At 39.9% G+C, this 25,972-nt stretch overlaps 1 protein-coding gene across 2 annotated transcripts in view; it reads right to left on the bottom strand.

Moving 5' to 3' along the window:
- TRIM37 (tripartite motif containing 37) overlaps positions 1-25,972 on the bottom strand; it is a 2,575,817-nt gene that overhangs the window by 183,223 nt on the left and 2,366,622 nt on the right. The window lies entirely within an intron of this gene.

Raw genomic sequence — 25,972 nt, 5'->3', positions numbered from 1 at the left:
CATCCTCGGGGGCGGAGATGACTGGGGGAACCTTCCCCTTCCTCCAAATAAGTGTCTTCAGTGAGTGACTCTGGAGGGGAGTCTAAGTGCCTCCTTTTGCAAGTACATTTGTGAGGAACCTCCTCAGTGGGGATCTCTGGGGAGGACTTGCCAACATCAGGCTGCTCTCACACGGGAGCTTCCTAAGACAAAGTGGCAGCAGGCTGTCCCTGAGATGGCAAGACGATCGGAACCATACCCAAAACACAGGGAGTTGGGGTGGAGTCCAAGGGCTAGATGGTCAAGGGTCTTGATAAAACTGAGAGAACCCTCTCCACCACATCAAAAGCTGAAGGGGAACGGACAACCTGAGAATGGCCTGTAGGAGTCATCCACTTCTGCCCCAATGGGGGAGCCAGACCCGAGCCTCCAAGTGCCGAGATACTAAGGGGAAAACTGCGCTTTGACACACTTGGAGCCGAAGGCATCCCCTTGGATCCGGCACCAACATTACAGCTCTGACAGCCAGTCGGATCAGACATGCTCAAGGCCATGGTCGATGTCGAGGTGCAAGGAACCATCAACGCCGACCCCTCGACCTCGAGGGTCCTTGGATCCAAGGGCTCCGAAACCAAAGGTTGGATCAGAGAAGGAGTAATTTAGGTAAAGTATGACTGCATGTTCCCCACTCCAGAGGGAGAGGGGGCAGGTAAGACTCCCATCTGAATCTCTGTGTGGATGAACTTCCACATCATCCTGTCCATCTCCGCGTCACTAAAAATCCAGGTGGAGTGGGAGGAAGAGGCAACTGACAACAGCTTGGAAGGATGGTGAGGGGAAGCCTGTACTGAAGACCGGATCCGGGGCTCCTCCAGCTCAGGAGAAAACTGGGGAAAGTGGAGCTGGGGAGATTCTGGTCTGGTAACTGGTCTCATCTTAAGTGAAGCGCTGGCCAGAGTCAAGGCCTGTCCTTTTTAGATTTTTCTCCTTCCCCGGACCTTTTGGCAGGAGTTTGAGTATCAGAGGCTGGGGGGGTGGAAAAAGTAGCAGCTGAAGTTGAAGCTGGGGGTGCTGGGACTACAGTCCCCGAAGAAGGAAGGAGGCCCTTCAGTATAAGGTTATCCTTCCTGTCCTTCAGTGCCCTGGGGTTGAACCTGGCACAGATGGAGCAGGAGGTTTCAAGGTGGGCCGTCCCCAAACACACCACACACAGAGTGTGGCCATCGGCTGGGGAGGGCTTATGGCCACACTCGGTGCATTTCCTGAAGCCTGGCTTGGGAGCTTCTGACATGATCCCAGGGCAGGCCCAGCAGATGCACAACACTCGCACTACGGAAAATAGAGAAAGGTAGAGAATACTTTTTTTTTTAAACCAACGACCAGGAGGAGAGGTTAGACAGTAGGGAGAGAAAAAACAGAATGAGACAGAGATATAAGTCCCAAAAGAAACACTCACTTATCTAGCAGCTGAGTCGGATGCGATATAGATCTGTAACCCACAGGTTGAAGGGAAATGAAGACAACTACTTCACATTATACAAATTAGAACTAAGAGTCAACTAATGAAAAACAGGCAACAGGAACTCCAACACACTCAAGAGCAGTGGGATCCACATCTGAAGCTGATGGCAGTAAACAAGATCGGAGGTATGTTAAGTTGGTGAGGCATTATGGGTAAAGGGAGGAGCTCAAGAGTTCTTGGATCAGATGATTAGGTAGAAGCAGCAGTCAGATCCAAGTATTGGACCCAAACCCATTAGTTGAGGAATGAATGAAAAGGACACCGGATCTATATACATATATATATATATTTATATATATATATATATATATATATATAGATATATATATATATATGTTTATATATATATATATATTTATATATATATATATATATATATATATATATATATATATATATATATATATATATATGTATATATATATATATATATATATATATATATATATATATATATATATATATATATATATATATATATATATGTATATATATATATATATATATATATATATATATATATATATATATATATATATATATATATATATATATATATATATATATATGTATATATATATATATATATATATATATATATATATATATATATATATATATATATATTTTTTTTTTTTTTTTTAATCATAATAATGGCTACACTAGTCATATTATCTTGGAATGTAAATGGTCTTACAGGTACAGACAAAAAGGAAAGAGTATTGAACTATATTAAGAAATGCAGAGTACAAACAGCAATGCTGCAGAAGACACTTTGGTAAAGGAAGAGTTTCAGAATGGATATGCAGTATAATATCAGGGACAAAGGAAAAGGGGAGCAATCATACTGATTGTTAGAGGGGCTCCAATAACGATAGAAGAGGGAAAAAAGACAATAATAGTAGATTTGTGGTAGTAAGTAGATTCTGCCAATGAAGGAGGATTACGCTGATGTGCATTTATACGCCATCAAAGGGTACTATTATGGACCTTAAGGAAATTGTTGGGAGAAATAATCAGATTTCAGCAGGGGGTATTTCTTATGGGTAAGGACTGAACTTGATTTGCAATAGTGTGGCTATATCAGGGGAATCTAAAAGGGAAAAGATACAAAAGAGGGTAGACTTCTAAAAAAATTTATGAAAATATTTGGTATGGAAACGCAAAATCAGCCGTAGGAACTCAAGACAGAATTTACATAGCATTCCCCAAAGTACAATAACTGGGTTAGACTAGACAAAAATTGTATTTCACGGGAACATGTGCATTTAATTAAACGCTTTGAAAGACATCCAATAACCTTCCAGATCATACACTGATAAAAAACAAGACAAAAATACAGGATAATGAAGTAAAAATGAGACACTGATGCTTACCCACCTATCTGTTAAAAGTCGAGGAATTTAAGGAATGGGCAGTGAAGACTATTCAAGTTATCTACTGTTTTAAATCCAAATAAAAACATTAAAAAATATTCAAGAATTATTAGGGAAGATAGAACTATCTTCAGAAGTTATAGATAGTGAGTGGGATAAAATGAAATTTAAAAACTGTGTAATAATAAAAGAAAAATATATGGTTAAGAAGCAATAGGAATTACTTAAGAGGGTCTGACAAAGGTTAAAGTACTTTAGAATAAGAGGAATGTCACTGAACAAGAAGCAGTATAAATGTAGAGTGGTAAACAGAAAATAAGGGTGCATATGGATAAAAAACATGAGTTTAGAAAGACTGCTAAGATACCATTTTTTATAACAACTTCAGGGTACGTTTAGCACAACAACTTAGGCAACAGAAAGTAGAAAAAGGGTTGACTCCAAACTTGGGGAGTCTATAACAAGAAAAATTACCTTGTATAAAGCAGAGAAATGTAGAAATAAAGAAAAAGCAAAAATAGAAATATTTATGGGAGACTTAATTATGCCAAGGTTAGAGACAGATGAGCCTCAACAACTAACAGTTAAGGTAGGAAGAGATGAGATAAAATTATGATGTATAATCAATCTTCAGTCAAGTCTCCAGGAACAGATGGTATTCCTGTGGAGGTTTGGAAGTTTGGTGAGAAGAAAGTGATAAAAGATCTTGAAGATTTTAACAGTACTTTAAAAGGAGGGGATGGCCCAACATCTCAGAAGAAAGCTGTGGTGTCTGCAAACCCGGTAAAAATCCATCAGACCCAGCTTCACATAGAGTCATTTCAATTTTAAACAATGATTATAAAGTGTTTATGTACTAGCTAAAAGAATGGCAAAGGTGTTGACAAGATTGATAGATATAGATCAATGTGGTTTTGTGAAAGGACAGTTATTTATTTTGAATTTGCTAACAAGGGTACAGCAGTGATCTCAACTGACCAATTTCGGTCTCAGCCCACAGAAAACACAATAGTTAGAGGATATTATATAGACAGTGAATTACAAAGTGCAATATAAATATATATATATATATATATATATATATATATATATATAAATAAAACGCACATGAATATCATAGTTGGCTTGAGGGAATAAAGGCAATAGATGAACAACATTATACACAGATTAAGTGAATAAAATCATATATACATGCATCACATATAGATCCTAAATCAGAGTTGCCGTGTTGAAAGAATCACGATCAAAAATAGAATCAGGGCAAAGTATGTATACTGAAGAAAAGAATGAAGAGGTTAAGTTATATGACCAGAGAGATAGCAGTTGCATTTTCCTAGAGTCTTGAAATGTGCTTTTACTTGTGAACAGAAAATGGGGCAAGAGGAATGATCTGTAAGAAAAGAATGGACATAGTCCAACAGTTTGGGACCAAAGACTGAGAAAGCACAGTCTGCGCAGTGAAGCCTAATTTGGGGGATTTGGAGGACCACCACATGAGTGTTTAAAATATCTAAGGTGGTATGTAGGTGCATCTCTGAATAGTCTGGAAGCTAGTGGATGGAAGGTGTAATTCATGATAAGTTTAAATAGTTGAGAGGAAAGTAGAAAGTCAATACATTGTTTCACAGGTAGCCAGTCAGATTTTTCTATGTTTTTGCAGTGGTGTTCATTTCTTGGGAAGAGAGTGATAAATCTGAAAATGGCATTTGAATGGATTAAATGGTGGATACATTTCTTTTAGAATCTGCAGCCATTAGCAGGAGACAGCAGTCTAGCTGTGCCAGGTAAGATACCTTTATCCATGACATTTCTATAGGGTCTGGCTAGCAAAGGGAGGATCCTTATTAGCCCAGAATACGAGTCAGTTGATTGTTTTGCGTGTGTAGTTCAAGTGGAGTTGTCAATTTAGGAAGGGGTCAAATCAAGTCTCTAGGCATTTGAATGAAGTGCAAATTTCAATAGTATTAATAGGATCAACAATTTGTAGAGGCCTGAATATAGCAGTGAGCATTTGCCTTGTGCCAAAAGCTTTGTTTTTTGTTTTAGATGAATTTAGTAGTAATTATTACTGACCCATTGAATAAGGGAATGAAAATCAGCCTAAAGTTTGAGTTCAAGAGAGGAGAAAGAATTTGTGGAGCAAAGTAGGACCATGCCATCAGCATAAAGCAGGACAGGAAGATGGAGTAAGTCAAAAGAAAAAAAATGATGTAGAGGTTGATGAACTGAAAGTAAATGAGAAGTGGCAGTTAGAGTAACAGTTTTTGAACCAGGGCAGTGTGTCATCATCAATGCCAATTTCAGTGAGATGGTCTAGGAGAAATGAGTGATCAACAAGATTAAAGGCTCTGGTGAGTTCAATAAAAAAATGTTCCAGTAATTGGGCCTTCGTCCATTCCAAGCCGTGCTACTTTTGAGAGAGAAGGTATTGGTTGATGTATTGAGTGACTTGCAAATAAATAATTTTTCCAGTATCGTTTCAAGGTAGGGAGAATAGAAATGGGTTGAAAGTCTGATGGATTGGAAGGATTAGGCTTCTTAAGGAATGGTTTTACACTGGCACTCTTCCAGATCTTAGTCATAATATTAAGTGTAATAAATAAATCATAGATGTATTTTAATGGAGTTATGATGTTGTCTCTACAGTGATAAACCATTGCTGAAGGTTGTCAGCAACAGGTGGCTACCAAGTTTAATCTGTTCAAGCAAAGGTAGATGTCTTTAGATGTGAGAGTTCTGAAGTAGAATGTAGGGATGTATGGAAGGGAGGTGGCAGTGTCAGATGCAGTTTGGTATTGGCTAGAGAAAGGGCTGGGAAGGTTGCTGAAATAAGAAAGGAAATCAGAGGCCGAAAGTTGAGAGGATGGGGAATTTGTGGAAAGACAACAGAACAATGATGATCCAGTGGGAAGTTGAATATAAGAAAATACCACTGTCAGAAGGAGCAAATTGCATAGAAATAAATGCAAATCGTGGGAACAACACATACATAATAATGTTCAGGAGGAGGAGGAGTAGGGAGGTTTAAGGGACGGCAGGAATTGAGCAATTTATGTAATGTTGAACTGATGATAGTTACAAGGAAATAAAAGATGCACGTAATGCAGAATATATGTAAATGAAAAAAAAATGTCAATATGCTTCCTGTATGATTGGTTACATCTTAGGTAATGATTTACTAAAAGTGTTTAAAAAAAGAAAGAATAGCAGAAGTATGTTGAATAAACGAGGACTTTTAGAAGGAAAACAGACGTTTGATGATTTCATTACAACTATATCTGATACAGCAAGATGTTGAAAAAAAGGAAACCATTAGTGATCATCTTGAAGCTGAGAAAGCATTTGACTGGTAAATTGGGAATCACCAAACTACTCAGCAGGAATAATGAATCATGTTCACAAATGTATGTTATAAAAAAAAATGCAATTCAGTTTCACACAGGTTATTTTATTTGAAATAATAGTAAACACATACAAGCTTTTACATTCTACCAGCACTTTCTCAAGTATATAAAAACACACAGTTCATAAAGCTTATACAGCTGTTTATCTAAATGCACAACCTGCCCCTTGTTTTATGTTGGTAAAACAAACAGGCAATTTAAGGTACATATTAGTGATCACGTTTATGACAGCAGGAAAGAAAATCAACTACTGCTTTAGCAAAATGCATGATTAATATGGGTAAAAAGCCCAATAATACAAGGAATACAGGTGGATTTATTTGTCAAATGACACAGTATGGCCAGGTCTGAATGAAACCTGTACCTTAAAAAACAATACTGAAGATAATAGGTTTGAGGAAACATTAACTGCTAATTAGGTCATACGATGCGATTCTTTTATGCTGTATAGCCTGAACCGTGAATGCTGCTAACTAGATACGAGTTTCCAGAAAAGTTAAATTTCTAAAATAAAATAAGGAATCAAGGCAAGGAAGCCCACTACTGTCACTCCCTCTTGCTCTGTACATAGAGCCACTAGTGATTAAAGTAAGGACTTTAGAATTAGAAGCAGATGGTCAGGGAAGAAATTAAAACTGCATTATACACTGCTCTATCTCACTAACCTTGAGAAGAAGGCGCTCATCTTATTTTAGATGCTGAAAGATTTTCATGCCTTATCTGGCTACAAAATTAATCGGAAAAAAACTAAGGGCCCTATATTTGTGAGAACATGCTAGACTAACGTGTCTTGGAATATAGCTGGCAGGGTGAGCATCTACTACAGTGAAGGAAACTTGGGATGAGATAAAAGAGAAAGTACTAAATAAAACAGATTTGGAGATTAATTGTATTAGAACTAGATTACAAGATGCAAGCAGTGGAAATGTTTATAGTCTCGTTTATGCTTTGTGCAGAGCAAGTTTTTTGTTTTTATTCTCACTTAAAGAAAAACTAATGTCGATAATGAAATGAGAGACTGCCAATGAAAGCATGCTGGTAATCCAGAAACATGAACCACAAAATATAAATGTTACAGGAGGTTTATAATGGCCATGAATGTAGCTTGCATCACACATTTCTGGTTCTTGGTTTGTGCTATTTGAGTCCTGCCATTCCCACGTATTTTGGTTGTTTACTGTTGATAATGAAAATCCAAAAATGTATATAGGATTGGAAGCGCACTATACTGATGGGGAAAAAGTTGAAAATGCAAGCTGAGTTGGATGGATTGGGGAGGGGGGTACCAGACCCACAGAATTACTATAAAGCAACTAAGTTAAGACTTGTACAACTCACCTAATGTGAAAAGTATGAGATTACATGGAAATCAATGCTATTATCTTAGGGGGAATACTGAATGAAGCAGAATTACAAGCCTTATGGAATTCCCAAACAGATTTAGCAGACTTTCATAAAGCAATGGTAAGGGGGCCCCAAAAAGAAACGAGCTCCCCTTGAAACAAGGTCATCCCAACTAATCTGAACTACTGTCTACCATCTTGTACCACAGTCTATTGTTCCCTGTACATTTGCTTGAAAGCAACTTGCTGTGTCTGCTTATTCTGCTTTTTCTAAAATGATGCAGAGGTAGCTGTAAAACCCTTGACAAATTTGGAGACTGAAGGCTGAAAAACCTGACAAACTCCCCCACTCATCAGACTCTTAAGGACCTTGCCAGCAGATGGTCCAAACACAACCTCTCTAAGGGAGAATTTAAAATTTCAACTTTAATCCTCAGCACAGTTTTATGTGCACAACCAAGCAAATCTTCTCATAACAGTTCTAGTAGCAGCAGCTCTGGAAGTGGTATTAGCTGAATCACAAGCACAATTCAAGTAGCATTTTATCACTTGTGACACAGCAGTAGTAAGATTACACAAAGATGATTTCTCCTCAGAAGAGGGAAAATAAGTTAGAATGCTCCTCACATTTTAACATGTAAGCTTGACAATTAAGAATTCTAAAAATAAATGGTGAAGAAGAATACACTTTTCCCAAAATCTTTGAAAGGCTTTCCTGTATTTATCAGACATTTAGCAGAAGCAGGATTTACCAAGGAAACTACTACTAGGTCAGTTATGTTTTTAGAAAGTAATAAAATGTATAACAATGAGGACACACTTATCTGGTTTCTGTGGGTCAAAGCAGAATGGCCATCAGGCAAGTTACAGGCTGTAAAACCCGTCCTCCAGTGCTGGAAAAGGATCAACTGGAGTGGGTTCAGTAAATTCCAGGTGCAATAAATCATGTTTCTTTAAAGACAGTGGAATAGCATTATACTCCCACTGAAAAAAATGGATTCATTCTGGATATAGTTTCAGCAGCAAAAAAATATATATATATATTTATCACTGTAAGAGACTTTCAGAAGAAATACTTTGCTCAGAGTCAGAATCAGAAACCTGAGGAGAGAAAACAGAAGTACCCCCCTCCACACAATTATTTTCTAGTTCAATGTTTTGAAAGTCTCCAGACAATGAAGACTCTTTCGCTCATCATTAACATCAGAACTGGAAGGGTCAACAGCACAAACTAAATCCTGAGCTAAGCCCAACAACTCACTCCTGTCCAAAGCAACAGCGACAGGAGAAGAAAGATGTCAAATGTTTTGCTTCTACAGAAGTAGACCTTCCTTTAAAAGGCAAGTTCTCCCTAGGGGCAGACATCTCAGCCTGGCTAAGCAGAGGAATTTCCTACTCCTTCCTTCAAGGCCAAAAAGAGTGGCTCTCCCCTGCCAACCACTGGGAGTCTAAACTGCAGGGGATGTGTCTAACCTTAGTTCCATAGGGGCTCGTAAACACTACAGCAGAAGGAAGCCAAGGAAAAAGATGAATGCTCTGAGGCACTAGAAATGGCCACAGCAAAGTCAGTCAAATACAGCTATGGCACATTTATAGAGGCAAAGTCTGTTCATTTTCGTCTGTTTCTGGCTAGAACCAAGAAATGTATAGATTTGTTCAGAAGTGAAGCTGAAAATGATGTCTGAATCCCAGGGAAGACTTGCAGCAATAGTCAGTGAAACAGGTATTTAAAAAGTTTATTTTTCCATAAAAAACAGTGAAAAACTCCCAGCACTCAAAAGTAATTTAACACAAATATTAATTACGAAAAATACAGTTTAACTTAGTTTTTTCAATTTGTTAACTCATCCAATACTTTCCCCATCATTTATATAGTACTTTCATAAATATTTTACAGGTAATATTCCAGTGTTATAGGCTTCCAATTTTGTTACATCTTTTCCTTCATCCTTTTTCCATAAACATTTTGTCACTCCAGCACACGTCTTTGTCCACTATACCTTCCTTCATCCAGTCGTTTAATATTTAAAAAAAATCCTATTTCATCTTAATTTGTTTCCTTTTACTATTCATAGCTTATGCCATCCAGTCCTGGTGCTAATTCAGTCTCACATTCTTTTTTTCTCCTTCCCTATTTCTTCTGTTATTATAACATTTTCGGATATTTCCTTACTTTTTCAGATATTTTCACTTTCCATTCTTAATACCCATCCAGTTTTATTTTTTCATACATTTTCCCTATAAATTTGTCTCCCGTCTTTATAATACCTTCTAGTTTGTATTTTAGGCCTCTCTTACAATCTTAGATAGCATCCATCCTTCCTTCTCTTATTTTATTTCTTTCCCGAAATAAGGAGAAACTTCACCTACAAAACGTCATTTTTACTTTTTCTCTATTATGTTCATATATTTGTCAATTACCCTTATTTTTATCACTTCTATACATTTCTCATAATTCTGTAAAATTTCTTTAGATTTCATCTTTTTCTTTCATTATTTGTAATCTCCAGTTCTAAATGTATTTTACTCTTCTGTTACACACTACCCACCACTGGGTCCATTTATTTAATAATATAGTATTCACTGTCATATGATCTTTCCATATTTCTCTATATCATTTCTTCCTCCTTTTTAAACTCTGCAGTTATTGTTTAAATCACTTTTTTATCCCATATTATTTCTCTGCCTTCCCTACCCTAGCTCACACTGCTCTATGATATGAAAACTTTGCAATCTGTACACACATCCGTTATTTCTTTCATGTCCTTACAGTAAGATATATAATCAATTCTCTTCTTAAAAATTACCCTTTTATGTTCCCAGTTTCTATTCTTTCATACTTTTAAATCTCACATTTGATTAATTATCTTAACATCCTGTGTTATTTTTCCTTTTTCTTTCCTCAGGTTACAGTTAAAATCTCCTACCATCACTATTGACATATTCACTAACACAAATTTCTTCAAACTGCTTTCTCTCTGTCATATTAGTATATGCATAAATCACAAATAATCGTACAATTTTTTATCTCATTCTTACATCACATATCACTACCCTTCCTGGTAATACTATTGTTACATCTGGAGTTCTTATTTCTTCATTTTTTATAAGCATTCCTATTCCACAACATGTCTAATTTTCTACTGCGCAAACAACTTGCATCCTCCCCATCCTGAACCGTAATGCCTGTATTATTTTCCTTTTTTTAATTCTGTCAGCTGGGAAGCACTGGAAGCATGAACCACAAAACATTACAGAAAAAGTACAGTTTTGTAAATTAAACTTACATAACACTACATGTTCAAATGACTACTGCTACAGTAGCCTTAGCTATGTGGGTTGCATCCTGCCAAGGATATAACAGTTGGCCGGCTTCCAAAGCATCAGGGTACCTTCCACGCATCTAAACTTCAGGCAGCTCAAGCTGGAGAGCATAAAGGTAAGTTGGGGTGTGAAGCCCTTCAGAGCTTTCTTGCCAGTAGAAAGAGAGGGGCTGAGCCCTGAAAGGACAATGCTAGGAACAAAAAAATGTCCACATCCTGGCATAAAAACACATAAAAAAGGAGGGGTGGATGGAGGGGCAAATACTGCAGCAATGATCATTCAAACAGCTACTGGTATGTTAAGTTTAACTTATACAGTTATGCTCATCACATCGATCACTGTTGCATTAGCCTTAGCTATATGGCTAGATTACCTTAACTAACTTCATATGGGAGGTGGAAGGCGAAACATCAAGAAGCCCCTGGAGAATGGCCTTAGCAAAGCTTAACATGGACCTAGAGAAGGAATCAAGCTTATAGTGCATAGTAAAAGTATGTACAGAAGACCAAGTAGCAGCTTCTGGGATAATTTTAGACTCTAACTCTTTCCAAAAAGCTATAGATGAAGGCAAGGCTCTGGTAGAGTAGGCAATGACCCGGCCTGGAATAGTTTTGTTATGGTGAGTATAACAAAAGGAAAACAGCCTTAGATAACCATTTGGAAAATTCTCTTCTGACACAAATTGCTCCCTTCTTACTGTTACAAGAAATGAACAACTGATCTTAAGATCTGGAAGATTTAGTTCGGTCAAGAAAGTACCAGAGTCACCTGTGGACATCCAGGGTATGGAGTATCCTTTCTCCCTTATTTTTAGGTTCAGGAAAAAAAAAAGGGGGGGAGATGGACAGTGTCGCTTAAAGTAAACTTGTATAGCACTTTAGTATAAAAGAAGGATTAGTCCCCTATGGAAAATGAGATAGAGTTGACTCACCATACGAACTTGCAACTCAAATACCCTTCTTGCAGAGGTCAGCAATGAGTAAAACCATTTTCAATGTTCTGAACCTCAAATCAGCCAGATTAGCTAGTACAAATGGAACAAATGTTAGCATTATATAACAAAATTAAGGTCGAAAGGAAGGGCCACTGGATTTCTTTGAGGCTTCTCGAGTAAAACCTCTTTCAAGAACATTTTGACATGAAACTGCATTGAAAGAGGAGGATCCAGGGGCAGACATACTGAAGTGGCCAATAAATGAACCCTGGCATAGGAATAAGAAAAGCTATAGTATAATAACCCGCACAAATATTGCAGAGCCAGAGAGCAACTAGCCTTGAATGGGTGCTGGTTATGTTGCTGGCACCAACTATAAAACCTTTTTTTCCATTTGTTAATATATAATTTTCCAGCAACAGGCTTTTTTGCCTCCATTAATATCTGCTGCATGCCCTCACTAAACAGGTGCCTAAAATGAATTAAGACCCTATCATCTAGGCAGTCAACTGAAGAGGACTGATGTTGGGGTGTATCAATCACCACTGTTCTTGTGTGAGTAGATTCAGTCTGTAAGGATACTTGATTAATTGTCCCTGGGCATCTCCAAAAGAAGGAAGAAACATAGATGCTTAGACCAGAAGTTAATCATCACAACGATCTTTGGGGATTTCCTCTGAATCTTCATAAATGCCCTGGATATTAGTGGTAAGGGTGGAAAAGCATACAGGAACATTTCTGTCCAAGAAAAAAAGAGGCATTTATCTTCTATACCTTCTTGCATGTAGTACTGGAACAGAATCTTGCCAGTTAATTGTTCAGTGAGAAGGCAAAGAAGTCTACTTGAGAACCTCCCCACAGATGGATCTAACCTTGAAAACTCAAGTTTCTTTTCTTGAGGGTTTGCTGTCATGCTCATCTTACCTGCCACACAATTTTCCTCTGACAGATTGTAGGATGCCAATAGAATGAGATTGTGCTGTGAAGCTATATTCCAAGCTAACATGGCTAGTCTGCAAAGGGGCTACAACTGGACTCCTCTTGCTTGTTGATGTACCACATGACTGTGGTACTGTCTATAACTACTTGAAGAGGTCCCGGGAACCAAAGATGGTTCAGAGGGTTGAGTGCCTTGATCAGGGCACGCATCTCCTAGACATTTATGTGCTTGTGTCTGTCCATGATATCAAACATCTCCTGCAATTTTATCCCTCCTGAAATTGCTACCCAAGAAAAATCCGAAGTGTCTGTGGTGACTGACTGCTTTGAAGAGGGGAGGCAGAAGGCAAACCTGGATTTAAAGATATCTGTTGTCTCCACCAAATTATTTCTCTTCTGACAAACCCCAGCATTGTGATTTGATAAGATAAAGGGTAATGATGCTGGGAGCAAAGAAATTTCAGACACCACTGTATCTTTCTCATGTGGAGTCTTGCCAGAGGTATAATGAGAATCACTGATACCATGAGACCCAAAATCCTGAGGTATTCCCTCACAGTGATCAAAGTCAGAGTGGAAAACCTTAGAAATATATCTAGAAAAAGATCTATTTTTTTTCCTGTGGGGAAAAAAGTTCTTTGAACTGTGGTGTCTAGTTGATATCCCAGAAACACAACCTCGTGAGGAAGAGTCAAGAAAAACTTTTAAATGTTCTCTTGGAATCCCAGCTAGTGGAAGACATCCCTCACCCAAGAGAGATATAGATTCCAGACATTTTGAAAAAGACTACGCAAAGATGACCAAGCTGTCTAAACATGGAAAAATGTGGATACCTTGTAGCCTGCAAAGAGCTATAACTACAGCTAGATACTTTGTGAACGCTCTTGGTGCAATGGATAGTCAGACACACAAAACCTTAAGAAAAGTCTGAAGTCTGAATGAATAGGGATGTGATGATAATTTTCACTCAAGTGTTGTCAAGACACTAGGAAGAGGAAGAAATGGTTGTAGGGTGACATTTTGAATTTGGGGACTATCACAAACAGATTTAAGAAAGAAAGATCCAGAAATTATCTCCAAGCCTTTTCTTTCTCTGGCACTGTGAACATCCTTGAATAAAAACACTTCACTACCTGGGAAGGAGGAGCTACAGTTATATTACTCACTGGGAGAGTATGTGATGAAGAACTGGTGGAAACATGAGAATTTGTTCTGCAGGATGAGGAATGACCACCTGGAAAGGAGGAATTTCCACCCACTACCTTCTGTAACCTTGATGAACAATTTTCAGAATCCAATTTGTCTGAAGCAATCTGTTGCCATAACAAAACTGAAATTCAGACTTTTTGGAAGAAAAATAAGGCTGCCTGAGGGGAGGCGTCTTGAACAGTCATTAAAATTTTTGGACTGTCCTTGGTTATGGGAGGTTTGTGACTTTTTTTTTGGAACCCTCTTGCCATTTCTTCTTAAATGTCTTTTAACCTGTATTTTCTGGAGACAGTTTATTGTGGGTTTTTTTGCCAAAATTGTATGAAGAGAGAAAATTCCTTGGAAAATTTGGAAAAGGAGAGCTGAAAAAAATCTTAGATATTCCATGGTTCAGCTTGCCCCTTTTATCGCACTATAACATTTTTACTAAATTATCACTTAAGACATAGGCAAACATACATTTATATAAAAGAAAACAAACCATGTTAACATGTTCACAGCTACAAACATTATACATCACAAATATGCTTTTATATGATCAGTCCAACATTACATAAATTGTTCATTTCCTGCCTTCCCTTCAACCTCACTCTTCCTCTAAAATATTATTTTGCATGTATTGTTCCCAGAATTTCCATTTATTCTATGTAGTTTTCTCCTGCCCTTTTCAAAGGATCCTACTTCCAGTTCTTTTATCCATATTACAGTCTTCACTACTTCAAGTGCAACTGGTTTAGACTTTTATTTCCCATTTTTCAAGTAATTCCTTTTTTTTGGTAGTAAACAGAATTAAACTTAACAAGGCCTTACTATGTCTATCCAATTCAGATTCGGTATCCCAGCTCAAAAAATGTATTTCCTTAGTTACACCCATTTGCTCACACAATATTTCTGACAAGAGTACTCTGTAGGGAATATTTAAAGTTCACCAACTCATTACACTCCCAAAAGATATGTTCCTAGCTACTGCTTTCTTCCACATCACACCTCTAACATTTGCCATCTACCTAAGGAAAAATTAATTGGAGCCTGTTTGGGGTATAAAAATACCTATGTATACACTTCTAAGCAAAAATCTTAAATCTTCTAGACTGTGTTGCAAATTTGGGGGCCATGCATATGGCCTCCCATTGTTTCCTTGTGAAATCGCTTATCCAATCTCTTCTCAATAATTTCTAAACTATTCTGATTGATTCCTGTAGTTAACTTGCATTGTTTTATATACTCTTATTAATTATCCCTTTTGTAACAGCAGCTTCTGTTCTAGATTCATCTAAAACAGGCCTTTAGCATAGCATTCTCATATCCCTTTTTCTTTGCTTATAGCCTGACATCAGCCCTTGATCAGGAAGGTGGTCTCTAGCCTGCAATCCAAATGTCTTCTTGGCCTCTTCCCAACCTCCTTTTATCACACTTTTTGATCATCTCTGCAGTTTAGAGGTCAAACACAATATCTATCCAAGGGAGAATTTAAAAACTCATTTTAGCATCATCTGGGAAATTCTGAGAATTAAGGATCTTTGCAATGGCTGCAAACAGTAAATGTGGCCACAGCCCTGGAAGAAGTACCACCAGAGTCTTGCACACACTGTAAACAATACTTAGTGACTTGCGCAATAGAAGAAACTAAGTTATTTAAAGTAGATTTTTCCTCACAAGAAGAAACTGCACATAAAACATTCCTCATACTTTCAAAATTTGTCAAAATAAACTTTAACATATGAGCCTAATAATTCAAAATTCTGAAAATCAAAGTTGCAGAAGTACAGACCCCCCTCCCCATACCCTAACAATAAAGTTCTCATTCTTGTCAGAAAGAGCAGGACTGGAATTAACTAAGTTGTGCTTAGCAGCAGTAGGATCAACAAAAGCTATAGCTGCTGGGTCAGGCTTGGGAACAGTGTGTAAAAATTTAAGACTGAAGAACTGTGTACATCCTTGTCTGCCTTTTTAGGGGCAGTTAGTTGATTATCAAAAAGACAGCAGGCAGTAACACACACACATCCTCTAAAGCAGATGGAACAGCAGGAATGGGTGCAGTTCCGGAAAATACTTTTGTAACAACTCATAGTATTTTCTGAGGGACTGAAACACCTCAGTGTTCTTCCACTAAAAGCAATGACACATTCTAGCAATAGTCTCACAGAAAGAGAAACTCCCAAATGGAGAATCAGAAACTTGAGCTCTTCTTTGAGTCTGAATCAGAAATCCGAGGACAAAATCCCTGTATCCATCTCTGCAGTTTCCTGTTTAAATTCAGGATCTTGAAACTCTTTAGGAAAAGTGGAATCACACTTTCTTTTACCAGAAACTACTTTACAAGAGGGATCAATATCCTGAATTAAATCCTGAGCCACACCTAGTAAACTACTCCTACCCCAAGAAAACTGTGGAGGGTAGGTACATGCTTGATTTTCTGTTTCGTTTTTGACAGGAAAAATGGGGGAACTGTGTTACTAATGGCAGCAGCAGCTTTCCCAGGGATGGGCACATCTTTCTGACAAAAGAGAAACCTTCCCTGTTCCCTCTCCCATGACTAACAAGAGTGGTTCTCCCTTGCCCATTGAGGGGACCCTTACAGCCACACAGGATGTGGCTAACCCCTGGTCCATAGTGGCTGCAGGTGCTACACCACAGGGTTTTAGGGTAAAAGATGAGCAGTCGTAGGTACAACACGTAGCCACAGCAGAATCACTCACCTGTGGCTAAGGCAAATTGCTAGTCTGCTATGGAGGCAAAGGCTGCGTGCTTACTTTTTCTTTTTCTGGCTGGAAGGAGGACCGAATATGGGACTGGTAGTCTTTTCCATGGTTAAGCTGAAAACGGTGCCTTTTTCTCGGGGAAGACAAGCAGCATGTAAGCACTAACAGTTCACAAAATGTACTTTTTTGACAAAAAAAAAACACTTTAAAACATTATGCCAGCCCCACAAAAGTAAAATAAACACAATTTCTCCACAGAAAAATATGTATTTAGTTACTTAACATGACTTTTAAACTGACAGAAAAAAATGAACTGTCCATTTGAAAGTACATTACAGTCTTGAGTTAAACCATTAAAACACAACCCTCTCAGCTTTAAAATAACTTTCCTGAAGAGGAAAGTAATAAAGCATAAACAAAATAAAGAAAATTTAAGTCCCCCAAAGGGAACGTATATGCTCAGCAAAGAAAAGCACAAGCTAACAGTTAATCCTCAAGAGCCACAAAGGAGTGGTGGCAGTGAAGCTTTGGACGGACTTCACACCCAAACTTGTCTTCTAGTCAGCTCAGCTTGAGCTGCCTAACAGTTTTAACATGCAGAATTTGTCTTGAAGTTTTGGAAGTTGTCTGGCTGTTATATCACTAGCAGGATACAATCCATATAGTTACAGTTACTGCAGCAGGTGTCACTATTAAGAACACTGATAAAGTTTATATCACATGGGATTACTTATTACCAACTGTTCATATAATATATGCAAGAAAATCAGATAAGGTAGTCCATGAAAAGAAAGACAAAAGCACTGCTGGTCATTCAAAATACTAAACCCGGTGATTACAGTGTCTTATGTACAGAGAGAGAGAAAATCATACAATACCAGTTGTTTGCAGGCAGAAATGACAGCAATGTGGAAAAAAAGATACCCAGACAGTTCCAACAGTAGTAGGAGCAATAAAAAGAAGTTATGTCTTACCATAACATTCCATTTGTGTTGTAGATCTTCATTCATTCATTACTGATAGGACTTCAGTTCCATCCTCGGAACAGACACGGCTGGTACCAAGCTCGCACCAGCCAAAAACTCTCAGCTAAGCCCTACCCACAATGTCCTTCTCATAGTTTCTTCAGATCGAGTTTGCCTGCCCTTATAGTATAAAAAGATTAATAGTGATAGTAGGAGGCTCTGTCTGAGCAGATACCCTAACTAATAAGGAAATCCTAAAGTCCACCAGCAGTCCAGGCAGGGGTAAGGAGGATGGGAAGTAATGAATGAAGATCTACAACACAGATGGAACATTATGGTAAGACATAACTTCTTTATCTGATGCTGTAAATCTTCATTCATTCTTTACTGATAGGACCAAGTCCCCAGCTACTTGAGTCCTGGGTGGTCCTAAGGAAGGAAATTCCTGAGCACCATAGAACCAAAAGATGCTCTTCCCCTGGAGGCCAAGTCCAATTTGTAATGAGTGGTAAAGGTATAAGGTCTTGCCCAAGTGGCTGCTGCACAGATATCACCCACAGAGGCTCTGGAATGAAAGGCCACTGAGGTAGCCATCGATCTAGTAGAGTGAGCCTTTAGTTTGGAAGGCAAGGACACTTTGTTTTGATGGTAGATAAAAGTAATGTCGTTTCTGAGCCAAGAAGATAAAGTCATTTTGGAAACAAGCTTACCCACTCTAGGTCCTGTGAAAGCTACAAACAATTGATCCATTTTTCTGAAAGATTTAGTTCTGTCCAAGTAGAAACAAAGTTGCCTATGAGCATCAAAGGTATGCAGAAGGTATTCCCCTCTATTTGAATGGTGGGAAAAGAAAACCAGTAGGTCAATAGACTGGCTGATGGAGAAACCAGAAATGACCTTGGGCAAAAAGGAGGGATTAATATGTAGAGAAACTCTTTCCCTGTGGAAAATCAAGTATGATTTCTTGACACTCAAGGCCTGCAACTTGGATACGCTTCTCACGTAAAGGCTACTAGAAGTAGAGTTTTCCAGGACAAAAAATTCATATCACAGGAGTTAGAAGGCTCGAAAGGAGGACTTGTTAACGACTGATGCACCAAAGTTAAGTCCCATGGTACTATAGGAGGCTTGACAGGAGGTTTAATATATAATACTCCTTTCATGAAGGTTTTGCACAGTCGGTGTGACATAACAGATGAATTGTCGATTCCATTATGAAAATTTGCAATAGCTGCTAAATGTACTGTAATCGTTGATGCTGAAGCTCCTGCGTGCAACAGGGTAGTGAGATATTGTAGGATCTTCTGAACAGGCATACAAAAGGGGCCCATGTTTTGTTTTTCGGTCCATCTAGAGAACCTAGTCCACTTACTGAAATAAAATTTTCTGGTGGATGGTTTGTGCAAAGCCAAAAGAATCTCGTGAACAGGGGATGAAATATCAGGTAGCTTGGCAATCATCAGAAGTGGAGAAACCAAGCTGTGAGCTTAAGGTTGGGTTGGAATCAGTCCCCGAGGATGAGACAGCAGTCCTTGAGACTGATCCAGGATCCACAGGCTGTGACTCAGGTAAGTCCATAGGAATGGGAACCAGACTTGACGGGGGCAATAAGGATCACTTTGCTTCTCAACCTTTGAGCTTTCTGTAGAAATTCTGGGATAAAGGGAAACGGGGGAAAGGCATACAGTAGACCTGGGGGCCAATCGTGCGTCAGAGCATCCCTCGGTGACTCGCCCTGGGGGGGGGGGGTCAGGGCAAAGTAGCTTCTGCATTTGTTGTTTAGGGGTAAGGCAAACAGGTCACAGCAAGGCCTGCACCAGAGACGGAAGATTTGAGCCGCTATTATTGGATCGAGGGACCACTCGTGAAGCGTCAAAATGTTCCTGCTCAGATTGTCTGCAATAAGATTGGAGCTCCTGGGAATATGCGTTGCTATGAGAAAGCAGTTGGAAGCCATTGCCCAATGCCATATTCTCATGGCTTCCTGACACAGGGGGGTAAGACCTGGTTCTGCCTTGTTTGTTGATGTACCAGATGACTGACATGTTGTTCAATTGAATTGCAATGGTCCCGGAAGGAAGGGATGTGTGGAACACTTGCAACGCTAAGAGAACTGCCATCATTTCCAGGACATTGATGTGCAAATTGGCCTCTATGGGGGAACAGGTGCCTTGGACCGTCTTTCCCTGGAAATGCCCTCCCCCCAACAGGGAAGCATCTGTGGTCACCGTGGCCCTGGGGTGTGGGAGACAGAATGGTCAACACCAAAGATTTGTTTCTGGTTTCATTCACCACAGCATTTCTTTCTTGCAAAGGTTTGTAAGGCATATCATGTGGACGAGTAGGTGGGTTAAGATCAACCATTGTGATGAAAGGAGCCACTGTAATAGTCTCATGTGCAACCATGCCAGTGGTACTAGGGTAATGGTTGCTGCCATAGAGCCCAATAGTTGTAGTACAAGGTGTGCTGGTACAAATGTCTGTGGAAGGAGGACTTGAATCTGGTTTCTTATTTTTGAAAGCCTGTGAGGATGAAGGGAAGCTTGACAGGACGTTGTGTCGAAGATCGCTCCAATGAATTCCAGTGTTTTTGTTGGAGACATGTTTGATTTTTCCATACTGACCATGATACCTAGGCGAAGAGCAAGGCCTTGAGTTTAAGACAGACTGAGAATGAGAATGTTCCTGGTCGTGGCGGTGAGGAGCCAATCGTCTAGATATGGAAACACCTGGAATCCTTGTAGTCGGAGATGAGCTACTACAACTGCCATACAGTTGGTAAACACTCTGGGGGCTGTCGAGAGACCAAAGGGCAGTACTCTGAACTAGTACTGATTGGCTCCCCACTGGAAGCAAAGAAATCTCCGGGAGCGTTTGTCCATCTTTATGTGGCAATACGCATCCAGGAGGTCTATACAGCACATCCAGTTGTCCCTCCCCCAGAAAGGGAAGAGTGGACTGCACCATGACCATCCAGAATTTTTGAGGTTTGATGAATTTGTTTAGTAGGCTGAGATCCAGGATTGGTCTCCAGTCCCCTGTCTTTTTTGGGACAAAAAAAAACAACCCGGATACTATTTGGTCTGGTGGGACTGGTTGGATTATTCTTTTTCTTAGCAGCTTTTTGATTTCTAAGGCTGCAGCTTCCCTCTGATGAGGTGGAACTTCAGATATTCATTTTACAGGTCTGGGAGTGAGACTGAATGGGATACGATAGCCTCTGGATATTATTCTCTGCACCCACGCATCCGTTATGAGTTGCCAGGCCTGTAGGTGCAAAGACAATCGTCCTCCAACTGCTTCCAGAGGAAAGCAATCGGTCCTCTGTTCAGGAGTACTGGAAGGGTTGGCCACAGAAGGAATCCCTAGTGTCCTGGTTGCTCTGACCCCCTCTACCCCGAAAGGGATGCCTTCCAGATGAGTTGCCCCCTCTGCCCTGGGGGGATTGTTCATCACAAGTGTCACGAAAAGATCCTTGGGACTTCTTGAACCACAATTTCCTCCCTTTTGATTCCTGGAGTAGGATCTCTTGGGGGGGGGCGGTGAGGGGGTGGAAAAACATATGCCCACAGCAGACAAGGTCTTTCTGTCTTTCTCAGTACGTGATAGTGTGCGTCTCTTACTTTGGGACCAAAGAAGGAAGATTTGTCAACAGGTGCGGTGACAAAGGAAGATTTGAAAGGGCCCGCGAAGTCTGAAAAACGCATCCAAGCATGCAGTCTCATGATGATAATGGATTCTAGGGTAGCTACATGGGAGGCAACAGTATCACGCACCTCCTCAGGCAGTACCCCCACCAAAGAAGCAGACATTTTTGAAATTAGGTCTCTTTGGAGGTGAGTAAAGTGTGCCAGGTAATTCAGCGACTAAACGGCAGAGGTCGCTGAAGCATAGGCCCACTTCCCCAGTCTGTCCATAGCCCGAGACTCCCTGTTCAGGGCATGAACAGTGGAACTATCTTCTGCCAGTTCCCTCTTGGTGGCCGTCGCCAAGGCCATGGAATCTACTACCAGCTGTTTGGACCAGTTGAGTTGGTCTTCAGAGAGTGGACAGGTTCTATGTTGTCCGGGGCCTTCCAGGCATGCTGCACAATAAGCCTAATGAGCTCATCCGCAGGTGGGATCACCCACGAAGTAGATGGTCTTGCACAGAAAGCCTGCAAGAACACCACTTCCTCCAAAGAAGTGTTGGAGTGCTTCCGGTCTCCCCTCTGCTAGAGGATCTCAAGAATGTCTCCAAATGATAGGTCTTCCGGGGGAGACCGTGGGGATCCTTCTCCCTCATCGTAATCAGTGTCTTCGGTTATGGATTCCTCAGGGGAATCAAGATGCTTCCTCTTGCAAAGTTTCTTCTGGGGTGGCTCCTCAGTGGGGTCTTCTGAGGAGGACTCTGGAGAAAGGGTTCCTTTCAAGGGAAGGCCTTGCAGCTCCCGTGCTCGAGATCCCAGAGTAGGAGGTTGGGACAGCTGCATGCTAGAGGGGGGTTCTGGTTCCGATGCCAATGGTGCCAACTGCAAACCTGTTGAACCGAGGACCCTCTCTATCACCTGGAAAGCAGGACTGCCCGAGGAGTGATGGGAGCCCGGAACCAAGGATGACAGCCTCAGAACTGGGGTCACACCTCGCCCTGAGGAGCCCACCTCCAGGTGAGGAGCTCTGAGAGGACTGGTAGCTGCCGAGAGTGCCATGACCATAGATGGCGCTACAGAAAAAATTGGCACCGAACTAGGTGTCATGGTGCCGACAGCCCAATCACTACTCTGAGGGTGCACCAGTTCCAAAGGAGCCATGGCACCAATAGTTATCTGTGCCGACAGGGAAGCCTCCGCTGTCAGAGCCGAGACAGACTGCACTGGGATGGACATCGGTACCAAAGTCTCAGAGACCTGGGAGGAGGTCGGAGGAGGATAGACAGGTGATAGCTTCCGTTCCAAGAGGGAGGGAAGACCTAGTCGGGGTCGGTAATCCTCTAGCTGCCAAAAGATGGTCCACAACCCTCACTACATCTTGTTCCGAAAGACTCCTGGTGGATCTGATGGAAGCTGCCGATGGAGATTCTGGTCTCTCAATAAATGGACTAAATTTTTGTCCCAAAAAGGGGTCATAAGGAGGACACAGTACCTCGTTCTGACAAGATGCTCATTCTTTGGAATCACAGGTGTCATTATCGGTGGAGCCGTGTAAGACATCAGCACTGTGGCCGAGGATGGTGCCGATGCTGGTACAGTGGTAGCAGCCTGTGTCATAATCAAGGTCGGCACTGAAGGAGAAGACAGGGACCCTGTGCAAAAGCTGTTTGCGCTGACGACGCGGGAGAAGACTGGTGTCGTCTCAGTTCTGAGGAGGACGGAGATGTTGGAACCGAGTGACTCAGTTTCCTTTCATGTTTTTTTCACATCCTTATGTTTAAGAAGGTGGTGAGACCTCCGTCCCAGAAAGATCCTCCGAGAAAGGAGTTTTCAGCATACCCTTCAGAATAAGCTTGTTCTTACTTTCAGCCAACATACGATTGCTGAATCTAGAACAAATATCGCAAGATACATTGATGTGGTCAACGCCCAAACAATAAACACACCTGGAGTGACCGTCTGAGTTGGGCATCTTATGCCCGCACTTATCACATTGCGTGAACCCAAGCTCAGCCTTATCAGACATTACGACAAATAACACACTAGTACTATAAACCAACAACAACCTATAGCTACCAAAAAACAACAGCAAAAAGTTATAGTAAGGAGGGACAGCATATTTCTTTCTTTTTTTTTTTTTCTTATACAGATAGCTATTAAAGGAGTTCCATCATTGGTACTAAGAAATATCAAAAGATAAAGGAAGGGCTTACCCAAGGTAGGGAAGAAGAAGTAGTACCAATGATGGTACGAAAGAACTACCAAGGTAGTGGGTAGGGTTTAGTCAGGAAAAACAGGGTTTAGGAGCAAGAGATAACTTTAGAAGAAAAAACTGACTAAGAGAAAGTAATTATTTGATAAAACTACAAAGAACCACAAAAAAGCTACATTTAGCTTGAGAGAGAAAGGCTTGACACATCTGACGAGGAACGCAGCAAATGAGATCTGAAGAGACTATGAGAGGGGCATTGTGGGTAGGAATTACCTGAGAGTTTTTGGCTGGAGCGAGCTTGGTACCGGTCGTGTCGGTTCCAAGGATGGAACCGAAGTCATATCAGTAAGGAATGAATGAAGATTTACAACATCAGATTGACTGATAAAAAAAAAAAAAAAAAAAAAAAAAATTTACAATTGTACCAATATGCTACCAATGTATGTAACACCATATGAAATATGGGAGGAGGCAATTCTGGGCACATTCCAAGTATTAAGAAGACCACTCTTGGCAAACATCAAAGATTGAAACAATACCAATTACATAATCTCTAATTGCACCCGACGGAATAGAATCTATTACCATCAAGGTATTAGAAACTCAAAACACTCGGAGAAATTAAACTGGCACAAACCAAAGAATCCACCAACCCCCACCCCCACACGGCTTGCATTCTTTTCCTTTTTTTCAGGTTACATCTGCTATCCAAGCAAGCAGAAAACATCCATTTTTATTTTTTTACACCATTCCACCACCATCAAAATCTCTTGTAGGAAATAATCATCAGTTTTAGGAAGGAAAATAAGCCATACACCCCCCCCCCCCCCCCATCATCATCAATGGTGCCACAGTTGAGAGAGTAAATAGCACTAAATTCCTAGGGGTACATATCTTGCAAGACCCAAGTTTGGCCACAAATACATCCTACCTTATAAAGAGAGCCAAACAACGTCTCCACTTCCTTAGGAGACTTCATAGAGCTAACCTCCCCCCACAGGTCCATCTTACATTCTACAGAGCCATGACTGAGAGCGTACTGACAACATTGTTGTCTGGTATGAAAATTGCTCTCAAGCTGATCAGAAATCACTGGATAAGGTCAGTAGACAGACCACAAAAATCACTAGCTCCAACTTTCAATCCTTACAGGACAGTCAAAGAGATGCTATGGTAGAGTCTGAAAACTATTGAGGGAAATACATCATTCGGCTTATGGACTGTTCAAACTCCTGCCAACAAGGAAGTGCTACTGAAGCATTAGATGCAGGACATCCAGATTCCACGTCTCTATCTGCACTATGAAAACTGCACATTAATCGCATGTGTTGGTGGTGGTGGGTAAGTTTTACATGTATGCCTCTGTTATTTATAGTACTGTTTTTTTATACATCCATATATTACTACTCAGCCTGTTCCTGTTTTTGTTGTATTTGTTTTGTTTCTGCTGTAAAAAATGCTTTCAATTTTTTTTTTACTTTATTTACTTTTTGTATTTTATTTTGATTTTTATTTTTACTATTTAAAATTGTATTAATTTGATCTTTCTTCTGTAAACTATCATTCTTATGGTACAAGCCTGAGTATCGAAATTTCATGCAGTAATGCACATTTTTTCCTCTGTGTTGAACTGTATGACAATACAGCTGATTGACTAGTACTAATGCTATTCACATTTAATGCAAGAACTCCTACACTACCCCTTTCGCTTTTCTGTAAGTGTTTTCCATCCAGATTTTCCTTTCCTTCACCTAAGTGTCTCACCAATTCATTTTTTCATTGTTTTGTTCTTCTCCTCTCCACTTTCTAAAAATGCAAATCAGTTTTCTTCCTGTTTATTAATAATCTCGCCTTGAACTGTTATTTCTTCTGTAAATACATCTCCATTCTATAATCTTTCTGCATTATCTTCTTGCCCCATACCATCTCCAAGTTCAACATTTTCTGTAGTGATATTTTCTACTGTTTCTCTGTCTTCAGAGCTTTCCTCTTCCCTTTCCTTTTTCTAATAATGGGACAGTCAAACCTCAAACCAAACCATTCAGGATAAAAACAACACTGCTGTCTGTGTGGAACTTTTCACATAAACCCTATATAAATATGTCAATAGCTGCACAGAGGCAGCTCTACCCACTAGGAATAAGTACATAACTCAAAAAACAAGCCACCCTGGTGAAATCACATCATTAATAGGCTATACAACAAAAGGAAGAAAATCATAGAAAAAATTAGGTATTGTACCCAGTAGGGTAAAAACACTCTCATCAAACTAAACAACTCAGAGGACAAAAGGTTTACAAAAGCAAAATCTGAGGTAAATCTGGCCTTCCAGGCAAAGGACAATCACAAGGTATTCTCTAGCTATGTCTGTAATCTCAAAGGCAATATGCAATTGTGTGCAAAGTTAATTGTTAAATGAGTCATCTACACTGAGG

Source organism: Protopterus annectens, chromosome 13.part0 (genome assembly GCF_019279795.1).
Source record: "Protopterus annectens isolate FY-2018-M chromosome 13.part0, PAN1.0, whole genome shotgun sequence".
Lineage (NCBI taxonomy): Eukaryota > Metazoa > Chordata > Ceratodontiformes > Protopteridae > Protopterus > Protopterus annectens.
Note: the sequence above shows the minus strand (reverse complement) of the source record. Positions and strands in the feature narration are given on the sequence as shown.